Below are 22,482 nucleotides of genomic sequence, written 5' to 3'. Positions count from 1 at the left end.
TCAGATGACACAGTATCAGAGAGTCAGATCACACAATATCAGAGAGTCAGATCACACAATATCAGAGTCAGATCACACAATATCAGTGTCAGATCACTCAATATCAGAGAGTCAGATCACACAATATCAGAGAGTCAGATCACACAATATCAGAGTCAGATCACACAATATCAGAGTCAGATCACACAATATCAGAGTCAGATCACACAGTATCAGAGTCAGATCACACAATATCAGAGTCAGATCACACAGTATCAGAGTCAGATCACACAGTATCAGAGTTAGATCACACAATATCAGAGTCAGATCACACAATATCAGAGTGTCAGATCGCACTGTATCAGAGAGTTAGATCACACAATATCAGAGTCAGATCACACAATATCGGAGAGTCAGATCACACAATATCAGAGTCAGATCACAGTATCAGAGAGTGAGATCACACAGTATCAGAGAGTCAGATCACACAATATCAGAGTCAGATCGCACTGTATCAGACAGTCAGATCACACAATATCAGAGCCAGATCACACAATATCAGAGTCAGATCACACAATATCAGAGTCAGATCACACAATGTCAGAGTCAGATCACACAATATCAGAGTCAGATCACACAGTATCAGAGTCAGATCGCACAGTATCAGAGAGTCAGATCACACAACATCAGAGTCAGATCGCACAGTATCAGAGTCAGATCGCACAGTATCAGAGAGTCAGATCACACAACATCAGAGCCAGATCACACAATATCAGAGTCAGATCACACAATATCAGAGTCAGATCACACAATATCAGAGTCAGATCACACAATATCAGAGTGTCAGATCGCACAGTATCAGAGTGTCAGATCACACAGTATCAGAGTGTCAGATCGCACAGTATCAGAGTGTCAGATCACACAATATCGGAGAGTCAGATCACACAATATCAGAGAGTCAGATCACACAATATCAGAGAGTTAGATCACACAGTATCAGAGAGTCAGATCACACAATATCAGAGTCAGATCACACAATATCAGAGAGTCAGATCGCACAAAATCAGAGTCAGATCACACAAAATCAGAGTCAGATCACACAATATCAGAGAGTCAGATGACACAGTATCAGAGAGTCAGATCACACAGTATCAGAGAGTCAGATGACACAGTATCAGAGAGTCAGATCACACAATATCAGAGTCAGATCACACAATATCAGAGAGTCAGATCACACAATATCAGAGAGTCAGATCACACAATATCAGAGTCAGATCACACAATGTCAGAGTCAGATCACACAATATCAGAGTCAGATCACACAATATCAGAGTCAGATCACACAATGTCAGAGTCAGATCACACAATATCAGAGTCAGATCACACAGTATCAGAGTCAGATCGCACAGTATCAGAGAGTCAGATCACACAACATCAGAGCCAGATCACACAATATCAGAGTCAGATCACACAATATCAGAGTGTCAGATCGCACAGTATCAGAGTGTCAGATCGCACTGTATCAGAGTGTCAGATCACACAGTATCAGAGTGTCAGATCGCACAGTATCAGAGAGTCAGATCGCACAGTATCAGAGTGTCAGATCGCACTGTATCAGAGAGTCAGATCACACAATATCAGAGCCAGAGCACACAATATCAGAGAGTCAGATCACACAATATCAGAGAGTTAGATCACACAGTATCAGAGAGTCAGATGACACAGTATCAGAGAGTCAGATCACACAGTATCAGAGTCAGATCACACAGTATCAGAGTTAGATCACACAATATCAGAGTCAGATCACACAATATCAGAGAGTCAGATCGCACAAAATCAGAGTCAGATCACACAAAATCAGAGTCAGATCACACAATATCAGAGAGTCAGATGACACAGTATCAGAGAGTCAGATGACACAGTATCAGAGAGTCAGATCACACAATATCAGAGTCAGATCACACAATATCAGAGTCAGATCACACAATATCAGAGTCAGATCACACAGTATCAGAGTCAGATCACACAATATCAGAGTCAGATCACACAGTATCAGAGTCAGATCACACAATGTCAGAGTCAGATCACACAATATCAGAGTCAGATCACACAATATCAGAGTCAGATCACACAGTATCAGAGTCAGATCGCACAATATCAGAGTCAGATCGCACAATATCAGAGTCAGATCACACAGTATCAGAGAGTCAGATGACACAGTATCAGAGAGTCAGATCACACAATATCAGAGAGTCAGATCACACAATAACAGAGTCAGATCACACAATATCAGTGTCAGATCACTCAATATCAGAGAGTCAGATCACACAATATCAGAGAGTCAGATCACACAATATCAGAGTCAGATCACACAATATCAGAGTCAGATCACACAATATCAGAGTCAGATCACACAGTATCAGAGTCAGATCACACAATATCAGAGTCAGATCACACAGTATCAGAGTCAGATCACACAGTATCAGAGTTAGATCACACAATATCAGAGTCAGATCACACAATATCAGAGTGTCAGATCGCACTGTATCAGAGAGTTAGATCACACAATATCAGAGTCAGATCACACAATATCGGAGAGTCAGATCACACAATATCAGAGTCAGATCACAGTATCAGAGAGTGAGATCACACAGTATCAGAGAGTCAGATCACACAATATCAGAGTCAGATCGCACTGTATCAGACAGTCAGATCACACAATATCAGAGCCAGATCACACAATATCAGAGTCAGATCACACAATATCAGAGTCAGATCACACAATGTCAGAGTCAGATCACACAATATCAGAGTCAGATCACACAGTATCAGAGTCAGATCGCACAGTATCAGAGAGTCAGATCACACAACATCAGAGCCAGATCACACAATATCAGAGTCAGATCACACAATATCAGAGTGTCAGATCGCACAGTATCAGAGTGTCAGATCGCACTGTATCAGAGTGTCAGATCACACAGTATCAGAGTGTCAGATCGCACAGTATCAGAGAGTCAGATCGCACAGTATCAGAGTGTCAGATCGCACTGTATCAGAGAGTCAGATCACACAATATCAGAGCCAGAGCACACAATATCAGAGAGTCAGATCACACAATATCAGAGAGTTAGATCACACAGTATCAGAGAGTCAGATGACACAGTATCAGAGAGTCAGATCACACAGTATCAGAGTCAGATCACACAGTATCAGAGTTAGATCACACAATATCAGAGTCAGATCACACAATATCAGAGAGTCAGATCGCACAAAATCAGAGTCAGATCACACAAAATCAGAGTCAGATCACACAATATCAGAGAGTCAGATGACACAGTATCAGAGAGTCAGATGACACAGTATCAGAGAGTCAGATCACACAATATCAGAGTCAGATCACACAATATCAGAGTCAGATCACACAATATCAGAGTCAGATCACACAGTATCAGAGTCAGATCACACAATATCAGAGTCAGATCACACAGTATCAGAGTCAGATCACACAATGTCAGAGTCAGATCACACAATATCAGAGTCAGATCACACAATATCAGAGTCAGATCACACAGTATCAGAGTCAGATCGCACAATATCAGAGTCAGATCGCACAATATCAGAGTCACATCACACAGTATCAGAGTCACATCACACAATATCAGAGTGCGATCGCACAATATCAGAGTCAGATCACACAATATCAGAGTCAGATCACACAATATCAGAGTCACATCACACAGTATCAGAGTCAGATTACACATTATCAGAGTCAGATCACACAATATCAGAGTCAGATCACACAGTATCAGAGTCAGATCACACAATATCAGAGTCAGATCACACAATATCAGAGTCAGATCACACAATATCAGAGTCAGATCAGACAGTATCAGAGTGTCAGATCGCACTGTATCAGACAGTCAGATCACACAATATCAGAGCCAGATCACACAATATCAGAGTCAGATCACACAATATCAGAGTCAGATCACACAGTATCAGAGTCAGATCGCACAGTATCAGAGAGTCAGATCACACAACATCAGAGCCAGATCACACAATATCAGAGTCAGATCACACAATATCAGAGTGTCAGATCGCACAGTATCAGAGTGTCAGATCGCACAGTATCAGAGAGTCAGATCACACAGTATCAGAGTGTCAGATCGCACAGTATCAGAGTGTCAGATCACACAATATCAGAGAGTCAGATCACACAGTATCAGAGTGTCAGATCGCACTGTATCAGAGAGTCAGATCACACAATATCAGAGCCAGAGCACACAATATCAGAGAGTCAGATCACACAATATCAGAGAGTTAGATGACACAGTATCAGAGAGTCAGATGACACAGTATCAGAGTCAGATGACACAGTATCAGAGAGTCAGATCACACAATATCAGAGTCAGATCACACAGTATCAGAGTTAGATCACACAATATCAGAGTCAGATCACACAATATCAGAGAGTCAGATCACACAGTATCAGAGTGTCAGATCGCACTGTATCAGAGAGTCAGATCACACAATATCAGAGCCAGAGCACACAATATCAGAGAGTCAGATCACACAATATCAGAGAGTTAGATCACACAGTATCAGAGAGTCAGATGACACAGTATCAGAGTCAGATGACACAGTATCAGAGAGTCAGATAACACAATATCAGAGAGTCAGATCGCACAAAATCAGAGTCAGATCACACAAAATCAGAGTCAGATCACACAGTATCAGAGTTAGATCACACAATATCAGAGTCAGATCACACAATATCAGAGAGTCAGATCGCACAATATCAGAGTCAGATCACACAAAATCAGAGTCAGATCACACAATATCAGAGAGTCAGATGACACAGTATCAGAGAGTCAGATCACACAGTATCAGAGAGTCAGATGACACAGTATCAGAGAGTCAGATCACACAATATCAGAGTCAGATCACACAATATCAGAGTCAGATCACACAATATCAGAGTCAGATCACACAGTATCAGAGTCAGATCACACAATATCAGAGTCAGATCACACAGTATCAGAGTCAGATCACACAATGTCAGAGTCAGATCACACAATATCAGAGTCAGATCACACAATATCAGAGTCAGATCGCACAGTATCAGAGTCAGATCGCACAATATCAGAGTCAGATCGCACAATATCAGAGTCACATCACACAGTATCAGAGTCACATCACACAGTATCAGAGTCACATCACACAATATCAGAGTCACATCACACAATATCAGAGTCAGATCACACAATATCAGAGTCACATCACACAGTATCAGAGTCACATCACACAATATCAGAGTCAGATCGCACAATATCAGAGTCAGATCGCACAATATCAGAGTCAGATCGCACAATATCAGAGTCAGATCACACAGTATCAGAGTCAGATCACACAATATCAGAGTCAGATCACACAATATCAGAGTCAGATCACACAATATCAGAGTCAGATCACACAGTATCAGAGTCAGATCACACAATATCAGAGTCAGATCACACAATATCAGAGTCAGATCACACAATATCAGAGTCAGATCACACAGTATCAGAGTCAGATCACACAATATCAGAGTCAGATCACACAGTATCAGAGTCAGATCACACAATGTCAGAGTCAGATCACACAATATCAGAGTCAGATCACACAATATCAGAGTCAGATCGCACAGTATCAGAGTCAGATCGCACAATATCAGAGTCAGATCGCACAATATCAGAGTCACATCACACAGTATCAGAGTCACATCACACAGTATCAGAGTCACATCACACAATATCAGAGTCACATCACACAATATCAGAGTCAGATCACACAATATCAGAGTCACATCACACAGTATCAGAGTCACATCACACAATATCAGAGTCAGATCGCACAATATCAGAGTCAGATCGCACAATATCAGAGTCAGATCGCACAATATCAGAGTCAGATCACACAGTATCAGAGTCAGATCACACAATATCAGAGTCAGATCACACAATATCAGAGTCAGATCACACAATATCAGAGTCAGATCACACAGTATCAGAGTCAGATCACACAATATCAGAGTCAGATCACACAATATCAGAGTCAGATCACACAATATCAGAGTCAGATCACACAATATCAGAGTCAGATCACACAATATCAGAGAGTCAGATGACACAGTATCAGAGAGTCAGATCACACAATATCAGAGTCAGATCACACAATATCAGAGAGTCAGATCACACAGTATCAGAGAGTCAGAAGTCACAGTATCAGAGTCAGATCGCACAATATCAGAGTCAGATCACACAATATCAGAGTCAGATCACACAATATCAGAGTCAGATCACACAATATCAGAGAGTCAGATGACACAGTATCAGAGAGTCAGATCACACAATATCAGAGTCAGATCACACAATATCAGAGAGTCAGATCACACAGTATCAGAGAGTCAGAAGTCACAGTATCAGAGTCAGATCGCACAATATCAGAGTCAGATCACACAATATCAGAGAGTCAGATCACACAGTATCAGAGAGTCAGATGACACAGTATCAGAGAGTCAGGTCACACAATATCAGAGAGTCAGATGACACAGTATCAGAGTGTCAGATCACACAATATCAGAGAGTCAGGTCACACAATATCAGAGTCAGATCACACAATATCAGAGCCAGATCACACAATTTCAGAGTCAGATCACACAATATCAGAGTCAGATCACACAATATCAGAGTCAGATCACACAATATCAGAGTGTCAGATCGCACAGTATCAGAGTGTCAGATCGCACAGTATCAGAGAGTCAGATCACACAATATCAGAGAGTCAGATCACACAATATCAGAGAGTCAGATCACACAGTATCAGAGTGTCAGATCGCACTGTATCAGAGAGTCAGATCACACAATATCAGAGTGTCAGATCGCACTGTATCAGAGAGTCAGATCACACAATATCAGAGTCAGATCGCACAGTATCAGAGTGTCAGATCACACAGTATCAGAGAGTCAGATCACACAGTATCAGTGAGTCAGATCACACAATATCAGAGTCAGATCACACAATATCAGAATCAGATCACACAATATCAGAGTCAGATCACACAATATCAGAGTCAGATCGCACAGTATCAGAGAATCAGATCACACAATATCAGAGTCAGATCACACAATATCAGAGCCAGATCACACAATTTCAGAGTCAGATCACACAATTTCAGAGTCAGATCACACAATATCAGAGAGTCAGATCGCACAGTATCAGAGAGCCAGATCACACAATATCAGAGTTAGTTCACACAATATCAGAGTTAGTTCACACAATATCAGAGTCAGATCACACAATATCAAAGAGGCAGATCACACAATGTCAAAGAGGCAGATGACACAGTATCAGAGAGTCAGATCACACAATATCAGAGAGTCAGATCACACAATATCAGAGAGTCAGATCACACAATATCAGAGAGTCAGATCACACAGTATCAGTGAGTCAGATCACACAGTATCAGAGAGTGAAATCACACAATATCAGACAGTCAGATCACACAATATCAGAGTCAGATCACACAATATCAGAGTCAGATCACACAATATCAGAGTGTCAGATCACACAGTATCAGAGTGTCAGATCACACAGTATCAGAGAGTCAGATCACACAGTATCAGAGAGTCAGATCTCACAATATCAGAGAGTCAGATCACACAATATCAGAGTGTCAGATCACACAGTATCAGAGTGTCAGATCACACAGTATCAGAGAGTCAGATCACACAATATCAGAGAGTCAGATCTCACAATATCAGAGAGTCAGATCACACAATATCAGAGTGTCAGATCACACAATATCAGAGTCAGATCACACAGTATCAGAGAGTCAGATCACACAGTATCAGAGCGTCAGATCACACCATATCAGAGTCAGATCACACAATATCAGAGCCAGATCACACAATATCAGAGTCAGATCACACAATATCAGAGTCAGATCACACAATATCAAAGTCAGATCACACAATATCAGAGTCAGATCACACAATATCAGAGTCAGATCACACAATATCAGAGTCAGATCACACAATATCAGAGTCAGATCACACAATATCAGAGAGTCAGATCACACAATATCAGAGAGTCTGATGACACGGTATGAGAGAGTCAGATCACACAATATCAGAGTCAGATCACACAATATCAGAGTCAGATAACACAATATCAGAGTCAGATCACACAGTATCAGAGTCAGATCGCACAGTATCAGAGTCAGATCGCACAGTATCAGAGTCAGATCGCACAGTATCAGAGAGTCAGATCACACAACATCAGAGCCAGATCACACAATATCAGAGTCAGATCACACAATATCAGAGTGTCAGATCGCACAGTATCAGAGTGTCAGATCGCACAGTATCAGAGTGTCAGATCACACAGTATCAGAGTGTCAGATCGCACTGTATCAGAGTGTCAGATCACACAATATCAGAGAGTCAGATCACACAGTATCAGAGTGTCAGATCGCACTGTATCAGAGAGTCAGATCACACAGTATCAGAGTCAGATCACACAATATCAGAGGCAGATCACACAATATCAGAGTCAGATCACACAATATCAGAGTCAGATCACACAATATCAGAGTCAGATCACACAATATCAGAGTCAGATCACACAATATCAGAGTCAGATCACACAATATCAGAGTCAGATCACACAATATCAGAGTCAGATCACACAATATCAGAGTCAGATCACACAATATCAGAGTCAGATCACACAATATCAGAGTCAGATCACACAATATCAGAGTCAGATCACACAATATCAGAGTCAGATCACACAATATCAGAGTCAGATCACACAATATCAGAGTCAGATCACGCAATATCAGAGTCAGATCGCACAGTATCAGAGTGTCAGATCGCACAGTATCAGATCACACGGTATCAGAGTCAGATCGCACAGTATCAGAGTGTCAGATCACACAATATCAGAGAGTCAGATCACACAATATCAGAGTCAGATCACACAATATCAGAGCCAGATCACACAATATCAGAGTCAGATCACACAATATCAGAGTCAGATCACACAATATCAGAGTCAGATCACACAATATCAGAGTCAGATCACACAATATCAGAGTCAGATCACACAATATCAGAGTCAGATCACACAATATCAGAGTCAGATCACACAATATCAGAGTCAGATCACACAATATCAGAGTCAGATCACACAATATCAGAGTCAGATCACACAATATCAGAGTCAGATCACGCAATATCAGAGTCAGATCGCACAGTATCAGAGTGTCAGATCGCACAGTATCAGATCACACAGTATCAGAGTCAGATCGCACAGTATCAGAGTGTCAGATCACACAATATCAGAGAGTCAGATCACACAATATCAGAGAGTCAGATCGCACTGTATCAGAGTGTCAGATCGCACTGTATCAGACAGTCAGATCACACAATATCAGAGTCAGATCGCACAGTATCAGAGTCAGATCGCACAGTATCAGAGAGTCAGATCACACAACATCAGAGCCAGATCACACAATATCAGAGTCAGATCACACAATATCAGAGTCAGATCACACAATATCAGAGTCAGATCACACAATATCAGAGTGTCAGATCGCACAGTATCAGAGTGTCAGATCGCACAGTATCAGAGTGTCAGATCACACCGTATCAGAGTGTCAGATCACACAATATCAGAGAGTTAGATCACACAGTATCAGAGAGTCAGATGACACAGTATCAGAGTCAGATGACACAGTATCAGAGAGTCAGATCACACAGTATCAGAGTTAGATCACACAGTATCAGAGTCAGATCACACAATATCAGAGAGTCAGATCGCACAAAATCAGAGTCAGATCACACAAAATCAGAGTCAGATCACACAAAATCAGAGTCAGATCACACAATATCAGAGAGTCAGATGACACAGTATCAGAGAGTCAGATGACACAGTATCAGAGAGTCAGATCACACAGTATCAGAGAGTCAGATGACACAGTATCAGAGAGTCAGATCACACAATATCAGAGAGTCAGATCACACAGTATCAGAGTCAGATCACACAACATCAGAGTCAGATCACACAATATCAGAGTCAGATCACACAGTATCAGAGTCAGATCACACAATATCAGAGTCAGATCACACAGTATCAGAGTCAGATCACACAATATCAGAGTCAGATCACACAGTATCAGAGTTAGATCACACAATATCAGAGTCAGATCACACAATATCAGAGTCAGATCACACAATATCAGAGTCAGATCACACAATATCAGAGTCAGATCACACAGTATCAGAGTCAGATCACACAATATCAGAGTCAGATCACACAGTATCAGAGTCAGATCACACAGTATCAGAGTTAGATCACACAATTTCAGAGTCAGATCACACAATATCAGAGTGTCAGATCGCACTGTATCAGAGAGTTAGATCACACAATTTCAGAGTCAGATCACACAATATCGGAGAGTCAGATCACACAATATCAGAGCCAGATCACAGTATCAGAGAGTGAGATCACACAGTATCAGAGAGTCAGATCACACAATATCAGAGTCAGATCACACGGTATCAGAGTCAGATCACACGGTATCAGAGTCAGATCACACAGTATCAGAGTTAGATCACACAATATCAGAGTCAGATCACACAGTATCAGAGTGTCAGATCGCACAGTATCAGTGTCAGATCACACAATATCAGAGAGTCAGATCACACAATATCAGAGAGTCAGATCGCACTGTATCAGAGTGTCAGATCGCACTGTATCAGACAGTCAGATCACACAATATCAGAGTCAGATCGCACAGTATCAGAGTCAGATCGCACAGTATCAGAGAGTCAGATCACACAATATCAGAGTCAGATCACACAATATCAGAGTCAGATCACACAATATCAGAGAGTCAGATCGCACTGTATCAGACAGTCAGATCACACAATATCAGAGTCAGATCGCACAGTATCAGAGACAGATCGCACAATATCAGAGTCAGATCACACAATATCAGAGTCAGATCACACAATATCAGAGTGTCAGATCGCACAGTATCAGAGTGTCAGATCGCACAGTATCAGAGTGTCAGATCACACAGTATCAGAGAGTCAGATCGCACAGTATCAGAGTGTCAGATCACACAGTATCAGAGTGTCAGATCGCACAGTATCAGAGAGTCAGATCGCACAATATCAGAGTCAGATCACACAATATCAGAGTCAGATCACACAATATCAGAGAGTCAGATCACACAATATCAGAGAGTCAGATGACACAGTATCAGAGAGTCAGATCACACAACATCAGAGCCAGATCACACAATATCAGAGTCAGATCACACAATATCAGAGTCAGATCACACAATATCAGAGAGTCAGATCGCACTGTATCAGACAGTCAGATCACACAATATCAGAGTCAGATCGCACAGTATCAGAGTCAGATCGCAAAATATCAGAGTCAGATCACACAATATCAGAGTCAGATCACACAATATCAGAGTGTCAGATCGCACAGTATCAGAGTGTCAGATCGCACAGTATCAGAGTGTCAGATCACACAGTATCAGAGTGTCAGATCACACAGTATCAGAGTGTCAGATCACACAGTATCAGAGTGTCAGATCGCACAGTATCAGAGTGTCAGATCACACAATATCAGAGAGTCAGATCACACAGTATCAGAGTGTCAGATCGCACTTTATCAGAGAGTCAGATCACACAATATCAGAGTCAGATCACACAGTATCAGAGTTAGATCACACAATATCAGAGTCAGATCACACAATATCAGAGAGTCAGATCGCACAAAATCAGAGTCAGATCACACAAAATCAGAGTCAGATCACACAATATCAGAGAGTCAGATGACACAGTATCAGAGAGTCAGATGACACAGTATCAGAGAGTCAGATCACACAGTATCAGAGAGTCAGATCACACAGTATCAGAGAGTCAGATCACACAATATCAGAGAGTCAGATCACACAATATCAGAGAGTCAGATCACACAATATCAGTGTCAGATCACTCAATATCAGAGAGTCAGATCACACAATATCAGAGAGTCAGATCACACAATATCAGAGTCAGATCACACAATATCAGAGTCAGATCACACAATATCAGAGTCAGATCACACAATATCAGAGTCAGATCACACAGTATCAGAGTCAGATCACACAATATCAGAGTCAGATCACACAGTATCAGAGTCAGATCACACAGTATCAGAGTTAGATCACACAATATCAGAGTCAGATCACACAATATCAGAGTGTCAGATCGCACTGTATCAGAGAGTTAGATCACACAATATCAGAGTCAGATCACACAATATCGGAGAGTCAGATCACACAATATCAGAGTCAGATCACAGTATCAGAGAGTGAGATCACACAGTATCAGAGAGTCAGATCACACAATATCAGAGTCAGATCACACGGTATCAGAGTCAGATCACACAGTATCAGAGTTAGATCACACAATATCAGAGTCAGATCGCACAGTATCAGAGTGTCAGATCGCACAGTATCAGAGAGTCAGATCACACAATATCAGAGAGTCAGATCACACAATATCAGAGAGTCAGATCACACAGTATCAGAGTGTCAGATCGCACAGTATCAGAGTGTCAGATCGCACAGTATCAGAGTGTCAGATCGCACAGTATCAGAGAGTCAGATCACACAGTATCAGTGAGTCAGATCACACAATATCAGAGTCAGATCACACAATATCAGAATCAGATCACACAATATCAGAGTCAGATCACACAATATCAGAGTCAGATCGCACAGTATCAGAGAATCAGATCACACAATATCAGAGTCAGATCACACAATATCAGAGTCAGATCACACAATTTCAGAGTCAGATCACACAATTTCAGAGTCAGATCACACAATTTCAGAGTCAGATCACACAATATCAGAGTCAGATCACACAATATCAGAGAGTCAGATCGCACAGTATCAGAGAGCCAGATCTCACAATATCAGAGTTAGTTCACACAATATCAGAGTCAGATCACACAATATCAAAGAGGCAGATCACACAATGTCAAAGAGGGAGATGACACAATGTCAAAGAGGCAGATCACACAATATCAGAGAGTCAGATCACACAATATCAGAGAGTCAGATCACACAGTATCAGTGAGTCAGATCACACAGTATCAGAGAGTCAAATCACACAATATCAGACAGTCAGATCACACAATATCAGAGTCAGATCACACAATATCAGAGTCAGATCACACAATATCAGAGTCAGATCGCACAGTATCAGAGAGTCAGATCACACAACATCAGAGCCAGATCACACAATATCAGAGTCAGATCACACAATATCAGAGTCAGATCACACAATATCAGAGTCAGATCACACAACATCAGAGCCAGATCACACAATATCAGAGTCAGATCACACAATATCAGAGTGTCAGATCGCACAGTATCAGAGTGTCAGATCACACAACATCAGAGCCAGATCACACAATATCAGAGTCAGATCGCACAGTATCAGAGTGTCAGATCACACAGTATCAGAGTGTCAGATCGCACAGTATCAGAGTGTCAGATCACACAATATCAGAGAGTCAGATCATACAATATCAGAGAGTCAGATCGCATTGTATCAGAGTGTCAGATCGCACAGTATCAGAGTGTCAGATCACACAATATCAGAGAGTCAGATCATACAATATCAGAGAGTCAGATCGCACAGTATCAGAGTCAGATCGCACAGTATCAGAGAGTCAGATCACACAACATCAGAGCCAGATCACACAATATCAGAGTCAGATCACACAATATCAGAGTCAGATCACACAATATCAGAGTCAGATCACACAATATCAGAGTGTCAGATCGCACAGTATCAGAGTGTCAGATCACACAGTATCAGAGTGTCAGATCGCACAGTATCAGAGTGTCAGATCACACAATATCAGAGAGTCAGATCACACAGTATCAGAGTGTCAGATCGCACAGTATCAGAGTGTCAGATCACACAATATCAGAGAGTCAGATGACACAGTATCAGAGTCAGATCACACAGTATCAGAGTTAGATCACACAATATCAGAGTCAGATCACACAATATCAGAGAGTCAGATCGCACAAAATCAGAGTCAGATCACACAAAATCAGAGTCAGATCACACAATATCAGAGAGTCAGATGACACAGTATCAGAGAGTCAGATCACACAGTATCAGAGAGTCAGATCACACAATATCAGAGAGTCAGATCACACAATATCAGAGTCAGATCACACAATATCAGTGTCAGATCACTCAATATCAGAGAGTCAGATCACACAATATCAGAGAGTCAGATCACACAATATCAGAGTCAGATCACACAATATCAGAGTCAGATCACACAATATCAGAGTCAGATCACACAGTATCAGAGTCAGATCACACAATATCAGAGTCAGATCGCACAATATCAGAGTCAGATCACACAATATCAGAGTCAGATCACACAATATCAGAGAGTCAGATGACACAGTATCAGAGAGTCAGATCACACAATATCAGAGTCAGATCACACAATATCAGAGAGTCAGATCACACAGTATCAGAGAGTCAGAAGTCACAGTATCAGAGTCAGATCGCACAATATCAGAGTCAGATCACACAATATCAGAGAGTCAGATCACACAGTATCAGAGAGTCAGATGACACAGTATCAGAGAGTCAGGTCACACAATATCAGAGAGTCAGATCACACAGTATCAGAGTGTCAGATCACACAATATCAGAGAGTCAGGTCACACAATATCAGAGTCAGATCACACAATATCAGAGCCAGATCACACAATTTCAGAGTCAGATCACACAATATCAGAGTCAGATCACACAATATCAGAGTCAGATCACACAATATCAGAGTGTCAGATCGCACAGTATCAGAGTGTCAGATCGCACAGTATCAGAGAGTCAGATCACACAATATCAGAGAGTCAGATCACACAATATCAGAGAGTCAGATCACACAGTATCAGAGTGTCAGATCGCACAGTATCAGAGTGTCAGATCGCACAGTATCAGAGAGTCAGATCACACAGTATCAGTGAGTCAGATCACACAATATCAGAGTCAGATCACACAATATCAGAATCAGATCACACAATATCAGAGTCAGATCACACAATATCAGAGTCAGATCGCACAGTATCAGAGAATCAGATCACACAATATCAGAGTCAGATCACACAATATCAGAGCCAGATCACACAATTTCAGAGTCAGATCACACAATTTCAGAGTCAGATCACACAATTTCAGAGTCAGATCACACAATATCAGAGTCAGATCACACAATATCAGAGAGTCAGATCGCACAGTATCAGAGAGCCAGATCTCACAATATCAGAGTTAGTTCACACAATATCAGAGTCAGATCACACAATATCAAAGAGGCAGATCACACAATGTCAAAGAGGCAGATGACACAATGTCAAAGAGGCAGATCACACAATATCAGAGAGTCAGATCACACAATATCAGAGAGTCAGATCACACAGTATCAGTGAGTCAGATCACACAGTATCAGAGAGTCAAATCACACAATATCAGACAGTCAGATCACACAATATCAGAGTCAGATCACACAATATCAGAGTCAGATCACACAATATCAGAGTCAGATCGCACAGTATCAGAGAGTCAGATCACACAACATCAGAGCCAGATCACACAATATCAGAGTCAGATCACACAATATCAGAGTCAGATCACACAACATCAGAGCCAGATCACACAATATCAGAGTCAGATCACACAATATCAGAGTGTCAGATCGCACAGTATCAGAGTGTCAGATCACACAACATCAGAGCCAGATCACACAATATCAGAGTCAGATCGCACAGTATCAGAGTGTCAGATCACACAGTATCAGAGTGTCAGATCGCACAGTATCAGAGTGTCAGATCACACAATATCAGAGAGTCAGATCACACAATATCAGAGAGTCAGATCGCATTGTATCAGAGAGTCAGATCACACAATATCAGAGTCAGATCGCACAGTATCAGAGTCAGATCGCACAGTATCAGAGAGTCAGATCACACAATATCAGAGTCAGATCGCACAGTATCAGAGTCAGATCGCACAGTATCAGAGAGTCAGATCACACAACATCAGAGCCAGATCACACAATATCAGAGTCAGATCACACAATATCAGAGTCAGATCACACAATATCAGAGTCAGATCACACAATATCAGAGTCAGATCACACAATATCAGAGTGTCAGATCGCACAGTATCAGAGTGTCAGATCACACAGTATCAGAGAGTCAGATCACACAGTATCAGAGTGTCAGATCACACAATATCAGAGTGTCAGATCGCACAGTATCAGAGTGTCAGATCACACAATATCAGAGAGTCAGATCACACAGTATCAGAGTGTCAGATCACACAATATCAGAGAGTCAGATCACACAATATCAGAGAGTTAGATCACACAGTATCAGAGAGTCAGATGACACAGTATCAGAGTCAGATCACACAGTATCAGAGAGTCAGATCGCACAAAATCAGAGTCAGATCACACAAAATCAGAGTCAGATCACACAATATCAGAGAGTCAGATGACACAGTATCAGAGAGTCAGATCACACAGTATCAGAGAGTCAGATGACACAGTATCAGAGAGTCAGATGACACAGTATCAGAGAGTCAGATCACACAATATCAGAGAGTCAGATCGCACAAAATCAGAGTCAGATCACACAAAATCAGAGTCAGATCACACAATATCAGAGAGTCAGATGACACAGTATCAGAGAGTCAGATCACACAGTATCAGAGAGTCAGATCACACAATATCAGAGAGTCAGATCACACAATATCAGAGTCAGATCACACAATATCAGTGTCAGATCACTCAATATCAGAGAGTCAGATCACACAATATCAGAGAGTCAGATCACACAATATCAGAGTCAGATCACACAATATCAGAGTCAGATCACACAATATCAGAGTCAGATCACACAGTATCAGAGTCAGATCACACAATATCAGAGTCAGATCACACAGTATCTGAGTCAGATCACACAGTATCAGAGTTAGATCACACAATATCAGAGTCAGATCACACAATATCAGAGTGTCAGATCGCACTGTATCAGAGAGTTAGATCACACAATATCAGAGTCAGATCACACAATATCGGAGAGTCAGATCACACAATATCAGAGTCAGATCACAGTATCAGAGAGTGAGATCACACAGTATCAGAGAGTCAGATCACACAATATCAGAGTCAGATCGCACTGTATCAGACAGTCAGATCACACAATATCAGAGCCAGATCACACAATATCAGAGTCAGATCACACAATATCAGAGTCAGATCACACAATATCAGAGTCAGATCACACAATATCAGAGTCAGATCACACAATATCAGAGTCAGATCACACAGTATCAGAGTCAGATCGCACAGTATCAGAGAGTCAGATCACACAACATCAGAGCCAGATCACACAATATCAGAGTCAGATCACACAGTATCAGAGTGTCAGATCGCACAGTATCAGAGAGTCAGATCACACAGTATCAGAGTGTCAGATCACACAGTATCAGAGTGTCAGATCGCACAGTATCAGAGAGTCAGATCGCACAGTATCAGAGTGTCAGATCGCACTGTATCAGAGAGTCAGATCACACAATATCAGAGCCAGAGCACACAATATCAGAGAGTCAGATCACACAATATCAGAGAGTTAGATCACACAGTATCAGAGAGTCAGATGACACAGTATCAGAGTCAGATGACACAGTATCAGAGAGTCAGATCACACAGTATCAGAGTCAGATCACACAGTATCAGAGTTAGATCACACAATATCAGAGTCAGATCACACAATATCAGAGAGTCAGATCGCACAAAATCAGAGTCAGATCACACAAAATCAGAGTCAGATCACACAATATCAGAGAGTCAGATGACACAGTATCAGAGAGTTAGATGACACAGTATCAGAGAGTCAGATCACACAATATCAGAGTCAGATCACACAATATCAGAGTCAGATCACACAGTATCAGAGTCAGATCACACAATATCAGAGTGCGATCGCACAATATCAGAGTCAGATCACACAATATCAGAGTCAGATCACACAATATCAGAGTCACATCACACAGTATCAGAGTCAGATTACACAATATCAGAGTCAGATCACACAATATCAGAGTCAGATCACACAGTATCAGAGTCAGATCACACAATATCAGAGTCAGATCACACAATATCAGAGTCAGATCACACAATATCAGAGTCAGATCAGACAGTATCAGAGTGTCAGATCGCACTGTATCAGACAGTCAGATCACACAATATCAGAGCCAGATCACACAATATCAGAGTCAGATCACACAATATCAGAGTCACATCACACAGTATCAGAGTCACATCACACAATATCAGAGTGCGATCGCACAATATCAGAGTCAGATCACACAATATCAGAGTCAGATCACACAATATCAGAGTCACATCACACAGTATCAGAGTCAGATTACACAATATCAGAGTCAGATCACACAATATCAGAGTCAGATCACACAGTATCAGAGTCAGATCACACAATATCAGAGTCAGATCACACAATATCAGAGTCAGATCACACAATATCAGAGTCAGATCAGACAGTATCAGAGTGTCAGATCGCACTGTATCAGACAGTCAGATCACACAATATCAGAGCCAGATCACACAATATCAGAGTCAGATCACACAATATCAGAGTCAGATCACACAGTATCAGAGTCAGATCGCACAGTATCAGAGAGTCAGATCACACAACATCAGAGTCAGATCACACAATATCAGAATCAGATCACACAATATCAGAGTCAGATCACACAATATCAGAGTCAGATCGCACAGTATCAGAGAATCAGATCACACAATATCAGAGTCAGATCACACAATATCAGAGCCAGATCACACAATTTCAGAGTCAGATCACACAATTTCAGAGTCAGATCACACAATTTCAGAGTCAGATCACACAATATCAGAGTCAGATCACACAATATCAGAGAGTCAGATCGCACAGTATCAGAGAGCCAGATCTCACAATATCAGAGTTAGTTCACACAATATCAGAGTCAGATCACACAATATCAAAGAGGCAGATCACACAATGTCAAAGAGGCAGATGACACAATGTCAAAGAGGCAGATCACACAATATCAGAGAGTCAGATCACACAATATCAGAGAGTCAGATCACACAGTATCAGTGAGTCAGATCACACAGTATCAGAGAGTCAAATCACACAATATCAGACAGTCAGATCACACAATATCAGAGTCAGATCACACAATATCAGAGTCAGATCACACAATATCAGAGTCAGATCGCACAGTATCAGAGAGTCAGATCACACAACATCAGAGCCAGATCACACAATATCAGAGTCAGATCACACAATATCAGAGTCAGATCACACAATATCAGAGTCAGATCACACAACATCAGAGCCAGATCACACAATATCAGAGTCAGATCACACAATATCAGAGTGTCAGATCGCACAGTATCAGAGTGTCAGATCACACAACATCAGAGCCAGATCACACAATATCAGAGTCAGATCGCACAGTATCAGAGTGTCAGATCACACAGTATCAGAGTGTCAGATCGCACAGTATCAGAGTGTCAGATCACACAATATCAGAGTGTCAGATCACACAATATCAGAGAGTCAGATCACACAGTATCAGAGTGTCAGATCGCACTGTATCAGAGAGTCAGATCACACAATATCAGAGAGTCAGATCGCACTGTATCAGACAGTCAGATCACACAATATCAGAGTCAGATCGCACAGTATCAGAGTCAGATCGCACAGTATCAGAGAGTCAGATCACACAACATCAGAGCCAGATCACACAATATCAGAGTCAGATCACACAATATCAGAGTCAGATCACACAATATCAGAGTCAGATCACACAATATCAGAGTGTCAGATCGCACAGTATCAGAGTGTCAGATCACACAGTATCAGAGTGTCAGATCGCACAGTATCAGAGTGTCAGATCACACAATATCAGAGAGTCAGATCACACAGTATCAGAGTGTCAGATCGCACAGTATCAGAGTGTCAGATCACACAGTATCAGAGAGTCAGATCACACAATATCAGAGAGTTAGATCACACAGTATCAGAGAGTCAGATGACACAGTATCAGAGTCAGATCACACAATATCAGAGAGTCAGATCGCACAGTATCAGAGAGTCAGATCACACAGTATCAGAGTCAGATGACACAGTATCAGAGAGTCAGATCACACAATATCAGAGAGTCAGATCACACAATATCAGAGTCAGATCACACAATATCAGTGTCAGATCACTCAATATCAGAGAGTCAGATCACACAATATCAGAGAGTCAGATCACACAATATCAGAGTCAGATCACACAATATCAGAGTCAGATCACACAATATCAGAGTCAGATCACACAGTATCAGAGTCAGATCACACAATATCAGAGTCAGATCACACAGTATCAGAGTCAGATCACACAGTATCAGAGTTAGATCACACAATATCAGAGTCAGATCACACAGTATCAGAGTCAGATCACACAATATCAGAGTCAGATCACACAGTATCAGAGTCAGATCACACAGTATCAGAGTCAGATCACACAATATCAGAGTCAGATCACACAATATCAGAGTCAGATCACACAGTATCAGAGTCAGATCACACAGTATCAGAGTTAGATCACACAATATCAGAGTCAGATCACACAATATCGGAGAGTCAGATCACACAATATCAGAGTCAGATCACAGTATCAGAGAGTGAGATCACACAGTATCAGAGAGTCAGATCACACAATATCAGAGTCAGATCGCACTGTATCAGACAGTCAGATCACACAATATCAGAGCCAGATCACACAATATCAGAGTCAGATCACACAATATCAGAGTCAGATCACACAATATCAGAGTCAGATCACACAATATCAGAGTCAGATCACACAGTATCAGAGTCAGATCGCACAGTATCAGAGAGTCAGATCACACAACATCAGAGCCAGATCACACAATATCAGAGTCAGATCACACAATATCAGAGTGTCAGATCGCACAGTATCAGAGTGTCAGATCGCACAGTATCAGAGTGTCAGATCACACAGTATCAGAGTGTCAGATCACACAATATCAGAGCCAGAGCACACAATATCAGAGAGTCAGATCACACAATATCAGAGAGTTAGATCACACAGTATCAGAGAGTCAGATGACACAGTATCAGAGTCAGATGACACAGTATCAGAGAGTCAGATCACACAGTATCAGAGTCAGATCACACAGTATCAGAGTCAGATCACACAGTATCAGAGTTAGATCACACAATATCAGAGTCAGATCACACAATATCAGAGAGTCAGATCGCACAAAATCAGAGTCAGATCACACAAAATCAGAGTCAGATCACACAATATCAGAGAGTCAGATGACACAGTATCAGAGAGTCAGATGACACAGTATCAGAGAGTCAGATCACACAATATCAGAGTCAGATCACACAATATCAGAGTCAGATCACACAATATCAGAGTCAGATCACACAGTATCAGAGTCAGATCGCACAATATCAGAGTCAGATCGCACAATATCAGAGTCAGATCGCACAATATCAGAGTCAGATCACACAATATCAGAGTCAGATCACACAATATCAGAGTCACATCACACAGTATCAGAGTCAGATTACACAATATCAGAGTCAGATCACACAATATCAGAGTCAGATCACACAGTATCAGAGTCAGATCACACAATATCAGAGTCAGATCACACAATATCAGAGTCAGATCACACAATATCAGAGCCAGATCACACAATATCAGAGTCAGATCACACAATATCAGAGTGTCAGATCGCACAGTATCAGAGTGTCAGATCGCACTGTATCAGACAGTCAGATCACACAATATCAGAGCCAGATCACACAATATCAGAGTCAGATCACACAATATCAGAGTCAGATCACACAGTATCAGAGTCAGATCGCACAGTATCAGAGAGTCAGATCACACAACATCAGAGCCAGATCACACAATATCAGAGTCAGATCACACAATATCAGAGTGTCAGATCGCACAGTATCAGAGTGTCAGATCACACAGTATCAGAGTGTCAGATCGCACAGTATCAGAGTGTCAGATCACACAATATCAGAGAGTCAGATCACACAGTATCAGAGTGTCAGATCGCACTGTATCAGAGAGTCAGATCACACAATATCAGAGCCAGAGCACACAATATCAGAGAGTCAGATCACACAATATCAGAGAGTTAGATCACACAGTATCAGAGAGTCAGATGACACAGTATCAGAGTCAGATGACACAGTATCAGAGAGTCAGATCACACAATATCAGAGTCAGATCACACAGTATCAGAGTTA

General features: G+C 41.3%; 1 protein-coding gene across 3 annotated transcripts in view; it reads right to left on the bottom strand.

Annotated features, from left to right (window-relative positions):
* The window catches only part of LOC122555449 (ubiquitin-associated and SH3 domain-containing protein A-like), a 237,518-nt gene that overhangs the window by 110,762 nt on the left and 104,274 nt on the right, over positions 1-22,482 (bottom strand). The window lies entirely within an intron of this gene.

Source organism: Chiloscyllium plagiosum, unplaced genomic scaffold, assembly GCF_037043375.1.
Source record: "Chiloscyllium plagiosum isolate Xiang-an unplaced genomic scaffold, Cpla_swu_hap1 HiC_scaffold_12, whole genome shotgun sequence".
Taxonomy (NCBI): Eukaryota; Metazoa; Chordata; class Chondrichthyes; order Orectolobiformes; family Hemiscylliidae; genus Chiloscyllium; species Chiloscyllium plagiosum.
The sequence above is the reverse complement of the archived record's forward strand: the minus strand, read 5'-3'. Positions and strand labels throughout refer to the sequence as shown.